The 23,973-nt window shown below is 34.1% G+C and overlaps 1 protein-coding gene across 3 annotated transcripts in view; it reads left to right on the forward strand.

Moving 5' to 3' along the window:
• LOC105089919 (N-deacetylase and N-sulfotransferase 4) overlaps positions 1-23,973 on the forward strand; it is a 230,978-nt gene that overhangs the window by 87,362 nt on the left and 119,643 nt on the right. The gene's annotated exons all lie outside the window — the stretch shown is intronic.

Below are 23,973 nucleotides of genomic sequence, written 5' to 3' on the forward strand. Positions count from 1 at the left end.
ATATAATGGCTGAGAATATTCCAAGAATATTCCAAAATTGATGAAAGATATTAACATCATATTCAAGAAATCAGGCAAAAAACAAGAAAAAAAATACAAAAAAAGAAAGAAAGAAAGGAAAAAAAATCTCACTTAGGCACATTATGTCCAAGCTACAGAAAACCAAAGTAAAGGAGAAAATCCAAAAGAAGCATACATATAGGGGAGCAACTATACAAATCATGGCTGACTTACCAGAAATAAAAGGCTTGAAGACATTGAAAGACATCTTTAAAATGCCTAAAGAGAAAAATAAAACCTGTGTATTAGTCTACTTGAGCCACCATAACAAATTACCATAAGTTGGGTGGCTAATGCAACAGAGATTTATTTCTCACAGTTCTGGAAACTGCGAAGTCCAAAATCCAGGTGAAGGTTGATTCACTTCCTGGTGAGACCTTTCTTCCCGGCTTGCAGATGGCTGTCTCCTTGCTGTGTCCTCACACAGCCTTTCCTAGGTGCCTGTATGCAGAGAGAGTGATCTTTCTCTCTCTTCCTCTTATTATAAAGCCACTAATCCCATGTGACAGCCCCACCTTCATGGACTTCTCTAACCTGTGTTACCTCCTAAAGGCCACATCTCCAAATGTAATGTTGAGGATGAAGGCTTCAGCATATGAATTTTGAGGGACACAAACATTCAGTCCACTCTTTCTCTGGCTTCCCAGAGTTCATGTCCTTCTCACGTGCAAAATACGTTCATTCTATCCCAACAGCTCCCCAGATCTTAACTCATTCCAGCATAAAGTCTGAAGTCAAAGTTTTATCTAAATGTCATCTAAGTCAGACATAGTGAGACTTGCAATACAGCTCATCTTAAGGCAGAATTCCTGTCCAGCTGTGAACTTGTAAAACTGGAGAAGTGTTTTGAAAACACAATGTTGGGGCAGGCATAAGTAGACATTCCCATTCCAAAAGGGAGAAATAGCTAAGAAGGAAAGGGTGACAGGTCCCAAATAAGTCCAGTCCAAAACCTAGCAAGGCAAATTCCATCAGATCTTATGCTCAAGAATAATCCTCTATACAGTCTCTGAAATAAATTGTCTTGGAAAAAACGAATATCCACATGCAAAAGATTTCACCAGACTGTCCATGTTTCTAGTATGTATCTGAAAAATCCTCCAGTTTCTACCCATTACCCGTTCCAAAATTGCCTCTATACTTCTAAGTTTTTGTTACAGTAGCACCCTACTTCTCAATAAAAAATCTGCATTTGTTTGTTCAAGCTGCCCTAGCAAAGCACTATAGATGGTGGATTAAGCATCAGATTTATTTCTCACCGTGTTGAAAGCTGGAAACTCTAAGATCAAACTGCTAGCTGATTTTTTCCCTGGATTTAAGAGAGCTGACTTTTGCTACATCTTCACATGCCTTTTCCTGAATGTAGAAATACAGAGAGGTATCTCTTTCCACTAATCCCATCATGAAGACCCCACAGTTATTACCTAATCTAACTCTAATGACCTCCCAAAGGACACATGTCCAAATACCACACACTGGGAGTTACGGCTTCAACATATGAATTTAGGGGGGATACAAACATGTAGTCCATAACAATCTGAGACTTAGAGTCCTGTACCCTGTAAATATATTCTTCAAAAATCAAGGTGAAATAACATTTGAGATAAAATGAAAATTGAAAGGGTTTGTTTTCAATACATATAACCTATGAGAAATGGTAAAAAGATGTTCTTAAATCGGAAGTGAAATAATGCCACATAAAAGCCAGTATCTGCAGGAAGCAATTAAGAACACCAATAAGAGATTAATATTATTGATGTCTTTATGTTCTGTACATACAGAATTTAATTTTTTAAAAGCCTATTAACTGTTTAAAGTGACAGAAATAGCAATGTATTTTGGAATTCACAGCATATGTATCAGTAAAATATATGCCAAGAGCACAGAGAAAATAATTACAGGATTGTAGTATTGTAAGGCCCTTACATTGTCAGCGAAGTAGTATATTATTTGAATATATACTGTAATGCCTTAAAGATACATATTATAATATTTAAAGCATTTAAAAATTACTATAGCTAAAAAGTCAAAAGAGGGGAATGACTAGAACATGAAATGTTCCATTTACCCAAAAGAATGCTTAAATGGAAGAATAAAGGACAAAAATAAACGTATGAGACACACCGAAAATAAACACTGAGACGGTTGATGTAAAACATAACCGTATCAGTAATTATTTAAATTTAAGTGATTCAGACTCCAGTTAAAAGACAGAATATAACATTGATGCAAGCTCCAACTCTATGCTATTTATAGGAAACTCATTTTAACTATCAAGAGTAAAAGTGAAAGGGTAGAAAAAATAGAGGCATGAAAGCATAAAGCAAAGAAAGCCAGTATGTACAGATTAATAGCAGACAATAAAATTCAGCATAAATAGTGCCACCAGATATGAACAGTGATTTTCATAATAATGAGAGGGCCAATTCATCAAGAAAAAGACATACTAATCCTAAACATGTACACAACTGATAATGAAGTTGCAAAATACATAATGGCTGTATTATTAAAATAATGATAAAACAGACAAATCCATAACCATAGATGGAGATTTTTAAGACTCCTCTTTCAGTACTTGACAGAAAAAGTAATAAAAATTTAGCAAAGATGCAGAAGACTTGAATAATGCTAGCAACAAAAGTGACCTAATTGGTATCTATAGAACATTATAGCAAAGAACCATGTAAATATGCAAAACATTTTACATTGAAAACCACAAAACATCACTTAGAGAAATTAAAGACCTAAAAAAGTAGGAATATACAAGTTCTTGGATTGGAAGAATTTACATTGTTATGATGTCTGTTCCTGCAATTTTCCACTTCTCAACAGATTCTTAGCATGTATGCTTCTTGCTTGTTGATATCTGTAAGAATCATGAAGCTGAGACTCTATAACTTATATTCACTTTAAAAGTGAAAGTATAAAGTACCCTAGTATAATGTGACACAAAAGAGTAAATCGTCATCTGACAGGGTGAAAGGAAGACAGAAAGAGCATACGACAGAACTATTTCTTGAAGAGTTAATACTAGTTTGGTGTCCATACAGATATTTTAACAAATGATTTTGGAGATGACAGTCCAACTGCAAAAGTCTTCTCCAATTCAGTTCCCTCTCTTGTTTAATTACCTGTTTTCAATGAACTCGTTCTCAAAATTTTAAAGAGAGCACAGCACATTACCGACACTGTGCTATATATCAATAACTCATTTGTCCAGAACAGCTATTTCAGAAGCAAGTGAGTGGTTAATTCAGTGAGTTTTATGAGGAGTTTTTTTCCCCCAGAAATACTTATTGGAAGGTTACTCTAGTAAATTATTTAGTAAAGCACTGAAAGATCAGGGAAATTGCTGTGACCTCATCTCAAAACATTTGAAGCTCTGCAGTTTATGGGAGGGCTAATAGGCAGATTGTATCAACCTCAGAAAACACAGTGCGCCGTCTGACATCCACACGAGTGAGTGCAAGTGTGTGTGATTGCTTTAGGCAAGAGCAATGGCAATCCGCTGTGTTAACTATAGTATGTGTGTGATATTTTTTGGTCCAATATCATAAAATAAGCTATTTGTAAATCCTATAAAGCCGTGCCTGTGTCTTTCAAAGACTATCACATATGTCACTGCCACATACTATTGCCAAATAAATATAGAAGATAAATGAAGTTGAGGCAAGTGCAACAACTTCTACTCAAGATTACCATCTAAAATTTTAGTTGAAATCTGGAAGAAATCTTGAGTAAACTATGAGTCTAGGTAAAGGAAAAATCTTCTAAAATATTGAATTTATGGAGCTAGACTTAGACAGTCCATGAATTTACTCAAAAGAGAACTACAAAATCATCTCATCACAACAGGCTATGAATAAAAGTCATTGGTAACCGTATGGCAATAAGGAAAAGACAAATGGTATATTTATGACATAATAGTTTTTATTATGCTGTCTTGAAATATATTACATTTGATGTGTGTATGACGAAAATTGTATAGTGAAAATGTCCCCATCTCGTCCATCCAGAAGGATCTATAAGAGTTTATCATATCTTTGAGGCTATTCTTAAGGCCAACTCAGAGATTCCCTTCTGGATCAGAAATCCTAGAAAAAACATACTAAACTCTAGGTCACTCCCTAGTTCTGTAAATACAGTCAACAACTATTTAGTGAAAAATGAATAGAAAAAGTGATAAATGAATTATTATTCTTTTTAGGCAATGTAGCACCAAACATATAATAGGTATTCAATAAATGTTCATAGAGTTAGTAATAAGACTTTAAAATATTAAATTTTAGCAATTAAATTAAATATAAACAATTTAAAATTAAAGAATCAAGTCCTTGTTAAAATTAGAAGGAAAATTCCCCCATTATGGTAAGACTGAAAAATGTTCAACCTTGTCAATTCAACTATATTTCAGTTTGATCACCTGCAAATTAAGTTAGTTACAGCTTAATTTTCCTATGAAAGAGGTTAAACTATTTTTCACTTTTTCTCCTATCACCAATTTAGAGACAATCCTAGGAATTCTTTGCCCAATTAGTCCTGAAAAGGATGAAACATTAAGTACTGAGGAAATACCATACATGTCATATATAACTCACCAAACTAATACATCTGTTATAGTAGAATAACTTCCTATTATAGGTTCAAATGGTACTGTGATTTGGGGGTGACTGAGAAGGGGCAGTTAGTGTGACGAGCAGCAAGATGAAGATACATTTATACCAACTCCATGCTCAAGGCCAGTTTAGTTTACGGAATGACAGATAGCTATGCGGTTTGTCTGCCACAGCTCAGAAAGCCTCCTGTTGTACTCAGCGCGCGTAATGCACTCAAAGCTTAGGGGCTGGGGAATAGAGTATTACCAAGTGTCAGCCACAAAAGCAGTTGGCAAAGGCCTTTTACCTCCCAAAGGAATGAAAACTGAACTGTACTATTTGGACGACTCTTTTTCTAGATCTCCACTGAAAATTCTTTTATCTTTATTGTTTTCATAATTAATAAGTAATACAAATTTAAAGCCAAAACATGTATTAATATTGAAGGGTGATCATGATAAAACACCTCTAATTATTTGTGTTTGTTTTAATGGGCTGTGGCATTGTAGTAGTACAAGTGATTGATGTTTACCTCACTGTTTATATTTTAAATTTGAATTATTTTATTTTTGGCTACTTAATTTAAACAATTAAAATTTAGGAGATTAGATCCATGTAGATAAGCAAAGGGCAGGACATTTATTTAATTTTGAGAAGTAAAGACAGCCATTGGTCAGTAAGTAAGGAGAGAGAAGGTCATTGCTGTAACAGGCCACCCAGTAGTCTAGGGACACACAGATCCGAGTCTCCTCATTCAGCCACTTACTGACCATGTGAACAGGCAAAATCCACTTAAACATTTTGTGCTTCACTTTATTTATAAAATTATTATAAAATAATTAATATTTATTAAATCCTAGTATCAATTCTATAACTCCCTTTACATCATAATATAGTAACCTCACAATTTAAGGTAGAAGTTATCTATTTGTTCTTTAACAGAAGAGGAGCAGACCACAGAGACATTGCATGATGAAAGCACCTAAATGCTGGAGCAGGATTCAAACCTCTCTCTGCCCATGCTCTTTCCTGTTGACAGTGCTGTCTTCAGGGATAGCAATAATATGTGTCTGGGGAAGTGCACACAACGAATATAAAAGTAAGTTGATTTTATGAAGCAAATTGAAAATTGTAAACCGTTATTGAAAACTGGACACCTTTTAAACATTACTATTAAGTACTGCCCAATGCTATGTTGCTGGATGCTGTAAAAATAAAATATGCTACATGATTTCAACCCTGAAGGAGTTTACGATATTATATACAGTCAAGACTAACACACTAGTGAAAAAATAGCTAGTGAAAACACTGGTAAAGATATAACTAAATTCTAATATGGGGCCCCAGTAAAAGTTACCTAATATACACAGTTGTTTTTTGGCGATCAAACAGGGTAAGACTCTGGTTATCTTAGGCAAAGTCAGTTGGTTGGAAGCTATATGATAATTCACGTTTTATTAAAAGGTTGGGGGGGTGAAAAAACAGTTTTCAAAACAGGGAGCATGACTGATAGTCTAGGTGGGGGAAAGTAATGGCCATACTTTCTACAGCATCTCTTTAATAAGTCAATCAGATCTAACCGTCTGTCTATAGGTCACTCCACTGAATAATTAAAATCCTGGAAAAGACAGCCTGATTAGTCTAGTTTGACTGCGTGCTCACTTCTTAGGTAAAGCTGAGCAGGCATTAAGAATCTCACTAAGACCTCATACAATGGAGGAAAATTAAGGTGCTGTTACCAGTACAAAGGAAATGAATAATTGACAGGGAAAATAAAAATGACCGCTTTAAGGAGAAAATCAAATATTATGATGGGTGGAGGATTTCAATGAAATCTTCAGGAAAGATGTAGATCCTGAGAGATAAATAGGATTTGAACACATGGATGCAGAAAAATCTTTCAGAAGTGGAAGAATTTTTGCATAAAAATTAGTATCATATCAAGTCTTTGGACAATGAAGACAGATTTTTAAGTTTCTGCTTCAAGGAATCTGGGGACTGTTTTGTTTTACTTTGCTTTCTTTTTAAAATGATTGGCAAGCCACTTGGAACTGTGCTTAAACAAAGTTCTCACTGCATACGTAGAAGGGAGCTAAAACATCTTAATATCCTTTGTATCTTTGTGATTTATCATCATGAGTTGATTAATGGAAATATCGGATTTCTTAGCAGACTTCTAAGAAGCTCATATTCCCATGAGGCAATATATAAGAGAAATGAAAGATTAAATTCTTGGGAAATCAGGTAAAATGTTAAAATGAAGATACTTGATTTCCCTACATTGTCTGTAATTTATATCAGTTAACTTTACCCTAATTTTATCATTCTTTTGATTTGGCATAATAGTCAAATCAATTCCCATTCAATGCCAGATGATCTAGCTGCCATGATATTTCAGAGCAAATTGAATTGATAAACATAGCTTTTAAACAATTATAAGATTTAGTATTTTAAAACATACTTTTATATTCCATTACATTCCAACGTAGAATGACAGATGTTAGTGACTGCTGATAAAAAAAAGTCAGAAGCGTATACTAATTGCAGATTTTGAATACATTCTAGAAAGATGGTAATGTTGGCACAAACTAAAATTGGCAAAGTGAGAATTGATAAGTATAGGTCTTTTAATTGATCACCTTCACTAAGGGACTTCCAAACATGTCAATTTCAGGCTTACTAAATATCTCATTGAGACTGTGAGGTATTATACACTTCCTGTCCTTACTATATTTTTTCCCCTACTGCAGCCCATATTTCAGAATAATCTTCCTGGAAAACCTCTATGGTTACCAGGTGCCTAAAAAATAACTTCCAACTTCTTAGCAAGAAAAGAACGGAAAGAACACTCAGAATGTTTTACCATTCTGTGAACAAGCTAGGACCTTTGATAAGTCTGTCCTTCTGTGTTTTTTCTTAGGCTTTAAATCTTCTCCATTTGAGAATGTCAGGTATCCAGTAAGTTTAGTTAAATGAATGCACATCCAGATAACATTTGTGATAAAGGTTTTAATTTATCATAATATTAATCATCTTTATTGAGCACTTTCTTTGTGCCTGGAAGCAATTCTAAGCACTTTCTATGTAACATCGCAATTACTGCTCACGAGAAACTACTGAATAAATGCAAATATTAGTCCCATTTTACAGATGATGGAATTAATAAATAAATAAAAATCCAAATGGTCACACACCAGTGCTGAGCAAACCAGGATTCATAATCCAGAGATTCTACAAGGGATCTAAAGCAAGACCATCTATGATTAAATCTAGCCTTTGCCTTACACCAGCTGTTTTACTTTAAGCGATATTCTTAACCTCTCTGAGCCACAGTTTCATCATCTGTAAAATGAAGCAATAGTATCATGTGCCCAATTGGTACGATTAAATGAGTTAATATGCATATACTGCTTACAACAGTGCTTAATAAATGCTCAGTAGAGGTTAGTTTTTTTATTACCTATTAATTTCTACCTGAAATTACATTTATAAATGTACAACCTAAAAGCACATTTACAAAAATGAGCAGATGATTAAATATCTCAATAAATCATAAAACGGACATTGATGTGTTAGTCTGTCCATTCATTTGCACACATGCATTTAAGTACTTAGTACAAACCAGAAACTGCTTGGCATCGGTGATAACAGCAGTAAACAAACAGACTTGACTCTGCTTTCATCAAGCTTATTCCCTAATCTTTTGTGATTATAGTAGGAGATAAACAAGATACATTCTCAGCTTGATCCAAGGTTTAGGCCCAGAATGGAGGGGATAGCAAATCATGCCTTGTTACAAGCCTTGGGACTGAGGTGACTCATCTGAGAAAGGCAAGCCAGATTTAAATCCAAAGCCTAAAATAAATCTTTCTGCGCCAGCAAGAGACCCTCAACCAAAGGGCAAAATATATGCCATGAGGCAGGAGCGTAGGCAAACAGAGGCAAGACCACAAAACACTCTATTGATTAAGCCTGGAGTTTAAGTTAAAAAAAAAAAAAAAAAAAAGAAGTCTGATTGCAAAACTATAGTCAGACCACAAGATTTCCTCTATCAGCAATGTCACTTTGATGATATATCTGAGAGCAATGAGGCTTAAAATCCTGAATTCTAGCACTTACGTTATGAGACTGCTTTTAATTCTTGCCCAGAGCCTGCTTTCTTTTAGAAACAATGTTTCCCTAAGGCCTTCATCAAGGGGGTGAAGTATGTGCTACTCCAGTGTATCTGCTACCCAGGGAATAGTTAATGGGGTTGCACAATGTGAGTCCTGACCTCCAGGTCTCTGCACTTTGGGGAATCCGTTTTCAACTCGGATTCTAAACTGGAAGTGATTCTTTGCATTAAAACAGGTTTTAAAAAGCCTTTCTCATGCTCATAGTATGCCAGTAAAAAAAAAAAAAAAAAAGGATCTCCAGAAGAGGCTGTAGATATATGATGCTCACTTGAGGGGACAGACAGAGAATGTTGCAGAATGAAACAGCCTTTCTTGCATCTAGCAAAGCAAACGCTAAGTTTTGTGGACAGTTGAAGAATTCTGAGACTGGAGAACAGAACGGGAAAGCAGGCAAGGGATAAGAGCCTCTGGTGGAAATGATTAATCCCCGGGCCCTCTAAGCCCAGAAATCCAGTCCAAAGCAGAATGATTCCATTAGCCACAGTACTTAAGTTATCATCAGTGGAGGAAAACCAGAGATGACTATCACAATGTATTGTAGATACTTATGTATCATAGGCTACATATAATTTCCAATATAGAGTGTCATTTCAAACAAATCCTTTAATCCTCTTCAAAAGGATGGAAGTTTAAAACCCCTAGAACCAGGGAAATATTACTTTTATATTAAAATCAGGATTTTGATGGTTGGAGTGGGCAAAAAGAACATCACTTACCTAATTCTTCCATAATGAGGCATATTTCTCTCTGGGTGTATTAAGAAATCCAGTGGTATATTCAGTTCAATTCAGTCCAATACATACAGGGCCTAGACTCAGGACAGTGCATTGTGTGTGTTTGCTTATAAAAGAAATATGAAAATAAATAAGATTAAGTTCTTTCTTCCTAAGCCCTTGCTGTCATGTAGGAAGTTAAGAATAGACCTACAAAAACTACAAGACTGAATCATTACACAGCTTTCCTTGAATATAATGTTATTCCTATATATTCAGATTACTTATAAATGCAGGTGGACATTATTTTCTACCTTATGGGAAAAATCCGTCACCAAACGATTAGAATGGTGACATACTTCTCACCTTTAAGAGCTGATTTTATGAATTGTTGATACTATTATCACCCATTTTACAGATATATGTTTCCTTTAGAAACTTGAAGAACGTATCTCCGTTTTTTAACTTGTTCTATCTCCTTCATCTATGTTGATGACTAAATATGCTAAGAGAAGTAAAATGAAAATAAGATGGAAAAGGAAATGCTCTCCTAATAAAAAATTGAGAAAAACATGATGGAAATTTTAGATGTATAAGCAGATTTGGAGGAAGAGTAATTTTTATAATAGGTAGAGCTGCAGTGGAGTAAAAAGTACCTCATAAACACAGCAGCTCCAAAGTTGGAAAAAGAATCGTATTTGCTATGCAACAGGCAATAGCATCAGCCTGGATGATAGAGAAATGAGAGAAGATGCAAGAGATAATACATGACTCCCTCCAGGGTCCCTCCGTTTAACTAAGTACAGCCTGGCCAGGTCAGATAGCTGCTTCATGGAAACCTGTTCAGCTGAACACCCTGCAGCATCATTGATTTTCAAGAATGCATTGAAGTAACAGTAAGTAGTTATTTCTTCTAAATGTGACTTTTTTTTTTCATTTTGGTCTATGAGGCCACCTATGAACACGTAAAAAGGAATTCTCCAGAGTCCTTTTCTAATTTAGCCTGAAGAGCCTCATACTGGCAAGTAATTTGAGTTCTCAATTTAAACCAGTGGAGGGCTGCATACTGAATGAAAATTGGATTTTTAATATTGGCCTTGTTGAAATAACTTAAGGAGTTGGCAGTAATGAAAATGAGGGATGTTTATTTGATTCCAGGCTGATCACCTTTCTGACAGGTACAAGGAGGGGCACGAGGTTTGCTGCAGAAAGTAAGGGCCTCCAGATCGGACATGGAACTTTGGAAACAGAAGTAAGAGATGAACATTTGGCCCTTAGAACGCCTCTTGCTTATTACTATGACTTAAAAATGTCCTTGAGGTGAAAAGGCATTCTCTGACACTACAATTTGGAGGTAGACGTGAATAATAGCATAGCATAGTAAAAAGATGAGGGACTGGGAAATATGCATCCCAATCTCTACTCTAAGATGAACTCCCTGTAGGAATTTAAGCAGTCTTATGACCATAGTATTCTACTTCTTCATACATAAAAAGTATATGCACAAGGCAGGTTTTCATGATTTATATCGTTTATATCTCATATTAATTCTTCAAAGTAGGTCTTTTTATTTCTATTTTAAAGATAGGAAAAGCAAGCTTCAGAAAACTCACTCTGTCAGTAGACAATCCACATTTCTACTTTAAATCTTTACTGCATTATAATTTTAATGCATCAAAAAATGAAGGTTTTTTTTTTACAGTAACAGAAGAGATTTTAAAAGAGATGATTATCATAGAGAAATTATAAAAGGTATTTGTAAAAATCAAATGTACAATATAGGAAACAAATAAAAACCAGGGCATTCTAATTAAAACAAATGACTGGGAAGATAATTTTGGAGAATTCAAATAAAATTTGCACAGAAATTTTAGGATCATTTAACATCGCTTAGTCTCTGATCATATATGGTGGCCTAGAAGAAATGTATTGGGCTACACAAAACAACTGTACACATGTGTCTAAAGTAGATTCTTTTTCAAATTAACATTGCATTTCAATGTCAGAATTCTAGCAGTATAGTAATAATAATTTTATAAAAGAGATGTCAAAATACATCTTTCATTACTTCTAAGTGAAAATAGAGGTATCATTTTATTGAAAATGAATCATAGTACAAATTATTATGAATTTAATTTTTTCTTAATTCAAATTAAAATGTGTCATCATATCATCGTAAATGTTTCATGTGCTGATTCCAGGTTCACAATTCCCCTAACAGATAGCTCTGGCTTCATCTGATTATATCATTAAACAACAATTCATAACTGTATAACTTCCTGCCCAGTTTAGATGATATTGGAAAAAAAAGAGAAACAATAACAAATGCTTCTCTGAGATTCTGGGAGAGGAATTGTGTGAATTAGAGCAGACAGTTCAGCACACATTTCAGTCTCTAAATTTACACTTACTGTACCACTTCAATGATCTGTAATAGTTACAAATCAGAATTTCAGAGATTTCTTGAAGTGACCTATTCTAAGAAAAGCAGATAATTTATTCAGAGATTTTTCTGTTGCTGCTCAAAGTGTCTATTGAGATTTTTATGGTTTTCTCCATTCAGTGTGGCATTTTCTGGTTAGCTAATCATGAATACCTAGTTAGTTCTAGCTTGCTGATTAATTAACAGGAAAAATGAAAGCTGTTAATTTTGTTTAACTTTAGGGGTTTATTTTTCACAAGATCAAAGTGTTCTTCAAATTGTAATATTTTCCTTATCATATCATCTGATTATCTAACTGAACAGGCTCAAATACCCAGCTATATAAAATGGCTCGGTAACTAAAGAAAACATGGTGTACGTTTGAGCATGATTCTCTATTCATCTCAGCCAACTGGCAGTAATTGCAGCTCCACTCGAAATGTCTGCACCCTGGTACTGTGAAATTTGAGCACCTACCTTCTAGTAATTGATTTCCGTTGATTCCAAACACTATCATCCTTCATTCCATGCATATTTATTGAGCACTCTATGTTCCAGGTGCTGTTTTAGCCTTGTGGGATATATCAGGGTACAAAGAAAGATAGGTTCCCTACCCTCATTTGAATGTGTGTGGTGGGGGAGACAGTTAACATATATAATAAATAAGTAAATTATACAACATATTGAAGATGTTAAGTCCTATGGAATATAAAGAAAACGTAGAACAGGATAAAGAGTATTGGACGAGGTTTGGAAGTGGCTGCATTATTAAATAGCTTGGTCAAGGTTGACTTTAATGGAAATTTTGAAAGGGGTCCCGGAATTAACTATCAGTACTGCTTGAAGAAACCAAAAACCCTGCTTTTCTGTGTAAAACCAAGAAAATCATTGTTAGCCAAGGAAGAGATATTCAAATAATTACATGAAATGATGAAGCGTAACTCCCATTACATTTGAAATGCAAATTATACTGAATCTCTTATCAAGAGTTCTCTTCCAAGAAAGAGGTTGGGTCATGGTTGTTTTGTTTCATCTTTAAATAATAACTTCATCAGATTATTTTTATAGAAATATATTCTAACCCATATTGAAAATTAATGTTCTAGAAGAGAGGAAGGAATCTGCTAATATATCCCAGCTACAGTTGACACAGGGGCCCCCACACATTGGAAGTTAAAACATATTGAAGACTGACAAAAAGAAAGGATGTTTGAGGTCGAGTCAAATATCTCCAGTAAACAGTAAATATGTATATTTGATTTTATGGATATAATAATATAATTTCACACGTTGGGGAACCTGCATGGCCTCAGATGGATTCTTTGTTGCCATATAACAACAACAACAATTCGTGCTCATTGAAGGCTTCTTATGTACCGTACATTGTCCATATATGGGAGCATTATATGTTACTTCAGTTATTCTTCCCAGCAAGTCTACAAAGTATATAACGTCCTCAATTTACAGATGGGAGAGTTAAGAGACAGAAGGCATAAGTAAGGTAACTGGTAGAGCTCGTTTTGAACCCGTGCATTACTGACTCATGAACTCTTAACTATAATGTGCCATTAACTCCTATAAGAAGTTTTGACAACCACTGCGGGTTGAATAGAAGGCAGTCCATTGGCATTTAGGAAAAAAGTTTTAGGACATTGATTGATACTCATCTAAAAGTAAGAAAGATACTGACCTACAATATTATTTTGTAGAGGTGAAAACCCCGATGCCCCACGAGGCTGAATCTCAGGCAGCCTCCTGTCTCAGACCACATGCACAGCATCCTTGGAAGAGAGAGGGAGTGACAGTGAACAGGGTTGACAGTAGCAACCTCACTGCTTTCTTCGGGTTCAGTCTGTTACTACATGTTGTAGTTTATAAAACCATACAAAGGCATTTACAGATTGTTATGCTCCAGTTTGACTAAATTAACCCTCCCAGATGAAGCAAATAGTTTGAAAACTCTTCCTTGGAAAAGACTGCTGATTAAATGTAATACCAATAACTCAAGCACAAATGAACAGCAAGAAAATGGCAAAGTGACAGTGCTCCCATTTCCTCAGTGCATGTTTTGTCAGTCAAGTCACATTACAGGTTTCAAACAGGATCTCTAATCAGACTGACTTGTTCAGTCACATTCCTTTCAGCTAAAGCATTATGATTTTTGTTAGCACCAGAAAAGGTGCTAGGTCGTTAATAAACAGAACAAAATATTTAAAATAATGTTCATTTCATTTACTTGTTTCCATTTTGCATATTTTATAAAGTATATAAGTGATGATAAGAGTACAAGTATATGATTTATAAAAATAAATATCCATGTATTAGGGACACCGTCTCAAAATATTCACTGATAGTTGTGAGGCCATGGATCTAGATCATCAAAATGGTTGTCATTACAGATGGGAATGAATTTTTATTATGAAATTAACATTAATTTACTTCTGTATTAACATACAAATTAATAGGAATTAGGTGTCCATACTTACAAGTTTTAAATAATGTCCCTAAATGTCTGAATGAATCTTACTGTTTCAAGCGTAGTTATAATTCTGATTTTTTCCTATCCTTTTATAAATGGTTAAATTTGGGAGATAAGCATGCATTTATGGAAGAATATCATATGTGTAATTAATTTTCAGGTCATTTTAATTCAACTAAAATAGTGTTAACACCCCCCTGATGTCACCATTCACACCAGCTCGTCCCTTTGACTTCAATATCTTTCTATGAATGGGCTCCCAATCTATGAATGGGCTCTGACACTAAGGCGCAAAGCTTTCTCTATTTCCTCTCTATTTCTTGGCACTTAAGCAAGTTGGCAAGTCCTGTGTTTTCTTCCTCTGCAAGGCACTCCATTTTTCTCTTTCTTTCCATTCATGGCTACCACCATCAAAGCTCTTAAAGCCCAAATATTATTTTAATAACCTCCTTTTTTATTGCTGGATTCCCCTATCATGTCCAAATCTCCTATAATAGCCATGATTGATCTGATCAAGCCACACTTGCCAGATTATTCTAATTTTAAAGATTAAATTTTTTGAAGACGATTTATTTCCAGCCCTCTTCAATAAACCATTCTGAAGTACATAAATCCTCCCATCTGGCTCATAAACCTCTCTGTCTCACCTGTCTTATCTTGTACCCTTTGGCCTGCTCATTCTCTATGTTGCCCGTTGTCTGGCACAAGACAGGAATGTCAAGCCTCTTTTGAACTTTCAGAGAACTTTGCTTGACATTTTTTAAGCTTTTTATTATAATTACTTAGGTACATGTTTTTCTTCATAGTGATTACCCTTGAGGATAGAGACCCTGTTTCACACATTAAAAAGAAAAAAACCAAAAACAAAACCCTTACTAACTTCTAGTATATTTGCATGTGATGAGTACTTAAAATTAATATTTGACAAGTAAAAATACTCTAAAATAATGCGATATTTCCCTGGTTATTTGAAATTCACTTTAACATATTCCAATACCTTCCAGGCCCTAATATTCTCTGTTTGTCATTGATCAGTATATTTAAGAAAACATTAGCTAATGGAAAGTCACTATATATGTGGAAGCTACTTAGACACATGTACAAAAAGGTGCAGGAATTGGACACTGTGTCATTTTGTGGAAAATGTGGAAATAAAGTATATTCTCACAGCTAGATATTCAAACTGTGGGATGTCACTTAAAACAGCCCAGTTCGCTCCAAAATCAGAGAAGGGGGAGAAGAGAAATAAAATTTACAAAACAATATGATAGTAAATAATTCACCTTTGCATACCCTCGCTCCTTTTTTTACACTGGGTCAAAGGTTACAGTCTCCTCAAAGATCTGCTTAAAACTCATTTACTTAATGAAACACCCTCTAATCAACACTGTGCTACTCTGCTCTTTTCTTTAATTTGGATTCACTAAGCATTTAATTCTGTCTAGTTGCTTCTATTACATCCTCATTTTCATGCTACCTTTTATGCAGCTTTAGTTTGTTTTTGTTTGTTCAACAGAAATTTACTTTTTTTGGATATAAGGGCAATTACTTTTATTTATTGTGGTTCCTGCTGAGATCACGGAACAGTTTCAAGTATCTACTAAGTACTCCACTTGTACAAGTTTTATTGAATGGGAATAAGAATATGATTTTTAACAGGTAGAGCACTCTATCAAAAAAGTCATTGCATTCTGTTTGAGACTTATATAGATGTATCTTAACAATTTGACATCAATCTGAACCAAATAGCAGGGTAAAATATGGCTTTCAAAAATGAAACAGATGCTGGAGCATACTTTTAGCAATTTCCCTAAGATTTGCCCATAAACAGTGTCCCTAGAAAAGACAATACAGAATGTATTGACCATTATGACTCATGAATAAGAGCAGAATTACTAATCAGCTTTTACATCTTGAATTGAGGTGGTATAACCAAAATCAGAGGAGCAATGTCTTCATGGAAGTTCACTTTAAAGACAAAGACATAACTTTAAATAACAAGAGAACTCCTTAGCAGGAGATAGACGTTATGACTGCACAGGTTTCCCGGATTCATACAAAACTGGTGTAGACAATTGCCTTCACCACTTGGTTTTGAAAACAAAAGCTCAAATATAAGTTTTAAAATTATGTTTAATGTGTTCCTCTGTCAAAAAGAGATGTAAAGAACACATAAATTATTCAACAAAAACATCTAGAAGTCAGCAGAATAGGTGTCCACTGGAAGACATCATACCAATTTGGAAATAACGCTGAGACAGAGCTATTTTCTATGTCTTATTCTTCCACTCACCGACCACTACATCTAACACTAGTCTTCTTTGAAACAGAAACAGTAATTTTAAGATGAGAAGGCAAAGCAACACCTAAGTATGTTTGCAGCCTATCCTGTTCCTATCAGATAAGAAAAAAATATGAAGAAATGCATTACTAATTCAGGTTATTGTCAAAATAAATGAGTCCTAAGCTTTTCAAATTGAGTCCAAATTAGTAGTGCACACCCAGGTAAAATTTTTATATCCGAAACACCTCTAGAATCCTAGCGTGTAAATAAAAGTAATGAGCAAGAAGGTGTTTTTTCTAAAATCTCAACTAAAATTTTTTTTAAATAGATGCTTTGCTATTTGAGTCTCACTTCTTTATTTGAAATTCCAAGCACTTACTATCTATAGCAGTATGAAACTAAATTATAAATACATAGCACTATTTAAATACTAATTCATTTATGTGAGTTTTAACTCCTTCCTTTAAAACATTAAATTCTGAAACTCAAGTGGCTGTTTTAAGTGAAATATACATAGCACAGCTAAAATATTTAAAGTTCAGCTAACCATCAGTAAGTAGATGATGTCAAACCTAGCACGGTAGCCAGAGTCCCCACAGGAACTATGAGGAACGAGAGGTTGGAATCATAAGATTCAGATTTCAGAGCCTGGTTGAGCCAAACCACTTTCTAGATGAATTATTAATCTCACCTCTCAAATAAAGATAACAATACCTAGAATTATTTTAAACGCTAAGTGAAATACTATGTGACCATATTTTGAAAATTTTAAAATGTTCAACAGACATTTTTCATAGTATAGTAGTATAGAGTAATATTTTCTCAACTTAAAAAAAAAAACAAACTTTTGAAATAAGTCCTCATTTTTTCAATTCTCTTCTTTTCCAAATCTTAATTTTCCCTTTGGAAAAAGGCAAAGAAATTGTCAAAGGGAAATTTTAAAGCCAATTTTATTGTCCCTCTTAACTGGATATTTTCGGCTTTGAAGCTAATCTGTATTAATATTTATTGGATAACTCTCAAGAGCACACAATTGAGCTCACCTCTCATTTCACTTTAAACACATTTAGGCAAGACTATAAAATGGTGTGTAAAGAAATATATAAAACAATTTCTTTATGATCAACAACAACATTCCTTAAACACAAGGGATGTTTCCTAAATTGTCTCTTTCCCACCTCACTTTACCCTAGTCCATATCACAGTGTTATATACATAAAAGATGCTCAATAAAAACTGATCTGCCTTTTTGTATTGTCAGTTTATCAAATAAACTTTATCCCAGGCATTATGCATGAAAGAAAAAATTTATATGAAGGACTTCATTAAAATTGAAAACTTCTACTCTTCAAAAGACACTGTGAAAAGAATGGAAAGACAAGCCAGAGAAAATATTTGTAAAACACACAGCCGATAGAGGACTTGCATCCAAATATATAAAAAAAACTCTAAAAACTCAGCAAGAAGAAAACAGACAACCAAAATGAAAGGTAGGCAAAATAACTGAACAGATACTTCACTAAAAAGATAAATAGATAGCAAATAGTATATGGAAACATGCTCAACAGCATGCATATGTCATTAGGGAAGTGCGTATTAAAACAAAGAGATACCCCTACCACACCTTATTAGAATGGCCAAAGCCAAAGCACTGATAGCACCAAATGCTGGGAAGGATGTGGAGCAGCAGAAACTTTCATTGCTGGTGGGAATGCAAAATGGTACAGTCACTTTGGAAAACAATTTGGCAGTTCCTTACGAAACTAAACATACCATACCATCCAGGAATTGTACTCCTTGGTATTCATTCAACTGAGTTGGAAACTTATGTCCACACAAAAACCTGCACGTGAATGTTTACAGCAGCTTTATTCATAATTGCCAAAACTTGGAAGTAACTGAGATGTCCTTCAAAAGGTCAGTGGATAAACAAGCCATGGTACATCCAGGTAATAGAATATTATTCAGCAATAAAAACAAATGAGCTGTGAAGCCACAAAAAGACATGAAGGAATCTTAAATGCATATTGCTAAAGGAAGCCAATCTGAAAAGGCTACAGACAGTATAATTCCAGTTAAATGATATCCTCAAAAGGGCAAAACTATGAAGACAGTAAAAAGAACAGTGGTTGCCAGGAGGAGAGAGAAGGGATGAATAAGTGCAGGGGATTTTTAGGGAAGTGAAACTATTCTACATGAAATTGTAATGGTGGATACATGATATTCTATGTTTGTCAAAACCCATAGAATTTACAACACAAGCAAGGAACTCTAATATAAACTATGGACGTTAGTTAATATTAACGTATCAATATTAATTCATCAGTTGTAACTAATAGGGACTCTGTGAGAGGATACAAGGAAAAGAGGGTATATGGGAACTCTGTACTTTTTCTTACTTGTGTAAACCTAAAACTGCTATAAATAAAAGGAGGAGGAGGAGGAGCCAAAAGGAGCCTAAGGAGACAAATACTTAAATGTAATGTGGTATCCTGAAGCAGAAAAAGGATAGTAAGGAAAAACTGAGAGAAATATGAATAAAGCATGGGCTTTAGTTAATAATTGATCCATATTGGTTCATGAATTGTGATGAATGTACCACACTGAAATAAGACAGAGTGGGTGCTGGTATAACAGGAACTCTCTGTACTATCTTTGCAGTTTTTCTGTAAATCTAAACAATTCTAACATAAAAAGTTTATTGAATAAAAATATTTATTGTTCATATACTCTAAGGCAGGGACAATGCTTAGAAACATAAAAACGTACATAGTAGTTTTCATATATAAATATAAAGTTACTGAAGGCATGTGTTTAAATCAAAATATATTATTATTAAGCATTTAGATGTTAATTAGAAAGCAATGTGAAAGATTAAAATCATCCATGTGTGAAATGTGTATGTTGTCAGAGCAAAATGAAAATGTTTGGAAAATGTTTAAAGTAACCACGCTATTTGTTAAGTGCAAAGGCTCTATCTAATTGTTATGCTCTAATCTCTTGGTTTCATTCATATTAAAATTTTCATAAGTAGCAAGTTGTTTGTACTATCCGTTATGACAGGCCTATATGTTATTCAAATTCACCTTCCCCTGTGGTCAGAGGCATGCATTGCCTACCGATGCAAATAACAACTGACATTCCCAGGAATTTCACAGTCTGCTCTGAATACACAGATTCTTATATCTCATGCTAGGTCCACATATCCTTTACATTGTTAAAAATAGCTGCCCCCCTCCAAAGTATTGATTTACTTTTGCTTCACATTCTGTGATAAAATATTTGAGATTAGTTTTTCTTGCTTCAATTAATATGGTATGTTTTCCCTCAACCCTGTAACTCATTCCTCATGCAAAAGACAAATCTTGCTCCTGCAGCCCTATTGATCCAGGTGGCCCTTTTGGTTAAGAGTAAAGTCTCTTTAATTACTTTGGCTGACTTTCATTTTTTACAAAGTCTTAGGCACATTAGCTATCATGCTGTAGTGTTCCCATTTGTCTTAAATTTAGATGCACCTTGGTCTCCGGAGATTGATTGACTGTCTCTAAATTCTTAAGAAACCACCGCCTGCCCCAGACTATACTAACTCAGCTCAGCTTAGAAATCTGAAAGAGCTATCTCTCAGCTTCTCCCAGGGTTTGATAACCTCTTCCCTTTCCTTCACCGGAGGTGTTTTGACCTTTAATTAAAAGGAAAATTTGTTGTCTTCCTTTCCAAAGACAGCAAATAATGAACTCATTAAAATGAGGTTAGTGTTCAGGCCTTAGAGCAATAAGAGTTGAAGTCTCATTAGCAGCTAACAATGCAGAACACAGCACATAAATAAACCTAATATGGCACAGCAAAATGCCTCGGTGCATTAAACTTGAGCAGAATCAAATGTTTACCGTCAATGATGTCTAGGGCATGAAGTTTTAATGCACTTAATAAAGGAAAGCAAATTGCTTCCTATTAGCCATGAATTGTTACCACAGAAATTGCCCCAAAAAGTGCATTATGTAAATGTGGGGTATGTTAGTAATTAACTAAGATATTGTAGAAAAATATCTGTCTGGCTTAATAGATGCAGCAATTAGGGAGAATAAAGATGGCTCAAAATCTCTAAAGGTAATTCTAGAGATTAATGTAAAATAACATGGAATGTGAGAGTAAGATATTTTTAAGAGGCTTTGTTTCATTTGTGGCCCAATGTGAGAGATATTTGCAATATCAAACTAAAGAGTCAGTTAACAAAATGAAATGTCCCTGTAGCTGAGTAAATATATTCTGGGAAAAAGATTCCTTGAGAGCTTATTTAAAAGAATTAACTACCCTTCATTTATAGAAGTATGAAGAATTGTGTTTCAACAAATTCTAATACTTTGTAAGTTTCTTATGATGCTAAATGAGCCATAGTTGGTAAAATAATAATTAAGTTTTGAGTTTTATTTCGACAGTTCAAAGAATGAAATAAGAGTGTAAACCCTGTTTAATATCCAATATCTATACATAATATTTACATAAAATGATTGGTAATGATGTGATTTTCATTCTACATTGTTTTAGATTCCTGAAATAAGGTTAGTTAAACATTTTTCAATATATTCCCACTGCATTTAACCTGTATCTATATTCTTCTTAAATGAAAAATCATTAGAGCAATATTTTTACTTGATATCTCATGCCACCATTTTTTCCCAAAACACTTGAAAAAGCTTGCTTTCAGTCCATACTTCGTGGACTCTCAGGAAAACACAGAAAGAAAAAAAAATGTTGTTTGGACCAAAAACTTCAATGGATTAGGAACACCTGCTTTTTGTAGACGATGCCAGCTCCCTAAATGATACTCTGGGGATTTTGAATAGATTTATTTTGCTACTTGAGAATAAAGGTAATTTCCAAACAAAGTTCATCTGATACACAGAGTATAGGAACAAATGCAGGAGTCATCATGCACCATATCCAGTTTTTTCACAACCTGCATTCAATTCATCATTTGATATTTAAAGTCCTAAATATCTTTATATCCCAAATCTGACCACTTTCTTCCTACATTACCACAAACTCCAAGACACTCCTTTCTCAGTTAGGCTAATTCTTTCTTCTAAATGTTTCCTTCTTCCATACTTGTCCTCTTTGACCCAGTCAATTCTTCATACAATGACCAGATTTTAAGGTATGATGAACCTTTTGCTTGAGCAAAACTCTCCAGTGGCATCTCAGTACCATCATCTTACTGCACCGTAACTTTTATTTATTTATTTATTGTCTACCTCACCCACTGGAATATGAGCTAATAAAGAAAGAACTTTGATTTCTTCAAAGCTGAATCTCCAGTACGTACAACAGCTAGACTACAGTAGCCGTTTAAATATGTCCTGAAGAGGTAAATACAGTAACATATTTCATGTATTTGAGAATCCTTCTTAAAATTAAATTATAACCAAATCCCTTGATAAAAAATATAATGTGAAAGGGGCATAATGTTCATCACAGAACTCTGAAGGATACCATTTACATAGAAAATATTTTGAACATCACCTTCTTTTGTTGGGAAATGAGAGCTGTATGGGAAATGTCACCATTAATATATTTTTGTTTTTGTTGTTTTCCTATAGGAACATCTCACTAGTTTCCTTTCATTTACAAGCAGAGTTGATAGACTAGTAGGTGTTTATCAGATGATGTCAAGACTGTTTTGTTATGAATGTGAATTGTAATTAGGCTTTAAATAAAATTGAGCTTGAGGAGGTGACAACAAGATCTCACAGGAGCTTTTTATTTTTGAAACTCTTAAGTTTTTGTCAGAGGTTGAGAGAGACTTGCTAGAAGATGAATTGTCTGCCATGTACAGGAGAAATCCACCTTAAAATATCTGTACTATGAATTGTAATACATTTTGGTTACAGCTTCTGTAACCAAATCATAATTCTATATGGATAATGACATATGTATTCCATATTTATTGTTTTAATTTAAAAAATTAAAAATTAGAAATAGATGTATCTTTTCCTTGTTGGCAGTATAATAAGAAGATTCTACTACATATGAACTTAGATGATAAATAAGATTTAATGCCTCAAATGTATATAAATTGATTCATTTGATGTTTAGCCTTTGGAAATAGTTTCTGCGATATGCATTTTAAAATATATGTATCTGAATGTGCATTTGGAAAATACTAAACTACATAGCATGTGAAAAATCTCCAAAAGTTTATAGAATTGATCATGAAAATTTTAAGTAATCCAGGTTTATTCAGATATGGTAAATAACATGAAAATAAGACACAGAAATGTTTTCACATGGAGACTATTTACATAGAGGGGCACAGTGTATTAGCAAGACCTAGGAGACGGCTTGGAAGACAGAAGTGGTTGGGTAATGCTTGCTTAAGTACAGTCTCATGTAGATAAAGTTTTTGGCATTCTTAAAATCTGTTTGGTTGCTACAGGTAGATGTGTTTATTTACAAATAAATTTTCCTCATTTCACCATTTAGTTAGGTAAACTAAGTACTGAATTTATGCTATTATAATGACTAAATGAAACTGACCATTGCTGTTTCAATTCTGTTATCAGTAATAACCCTTTTTTGCTTGTTTTCTAAGCCATTGGAATATTGACTTACTTGGAATGTTCTTAAATTTTTTAATTTGTTACTCCCATCTTGTTATCCAAATATGTCAATATTCTGAAATAATGATCCTTTTTAAAAGTCTAAATAATTAAGTGATCATGTAGGACATTAGTAGAGTAGCCCCAAATGATAAATAATAAATTTGTTAATAGATGTAGATCTGTTAACCCGATTATGTATTTAAAAGTAGATATCCTTATTCAGAAGGAAGATTAATATATTCACTGTGGGTTGTAAAACACTGTGGCTACTGAAAAGATCATATGGATTTTAACCTGGAATTTGTTTATATTTTGAGTAGAGAGAAATTATGAATGTAATCACATAGAAGAAGGGAAGAGACTATTCCTTACTAAGAAAAAATGGATAAAAACCTGCAGATATCCCTTGATACTCTCAGTAATGTATCCCTTGCTCCCATGGGACAGAAATGGCTACAGAGATAAAATTTAAAATTAAAATCCTGAATACCTCCCATCTACAGAATTCCCCTTCTATGGTTCTGATGCATTTTTAGAAGAATTATTAAAAGACCAACATGGTTGTCAAAGCTACAGCAGGAATCTCCGAAGCCTGTCTCCAAGATTGTAAAAATGTCACAGAGCTCAGATGTTTCCAAGGTGCATC

This window comes from Camelus dromedarius, chromosome 1 (assembly GCF_036321535.1).
Source record: "Camelus dromedarius isolate mCamDro1 chromosome 1, mCamDro1.pat, whole genome shotgun sequence".
In the NCBI taxonomy this organism is placed as follows: Eukaryota; Metazoa; Chordata; class Mammalia; order Artiodactyla; family Camelidae; genus Camelus; species Camelus dromedarius.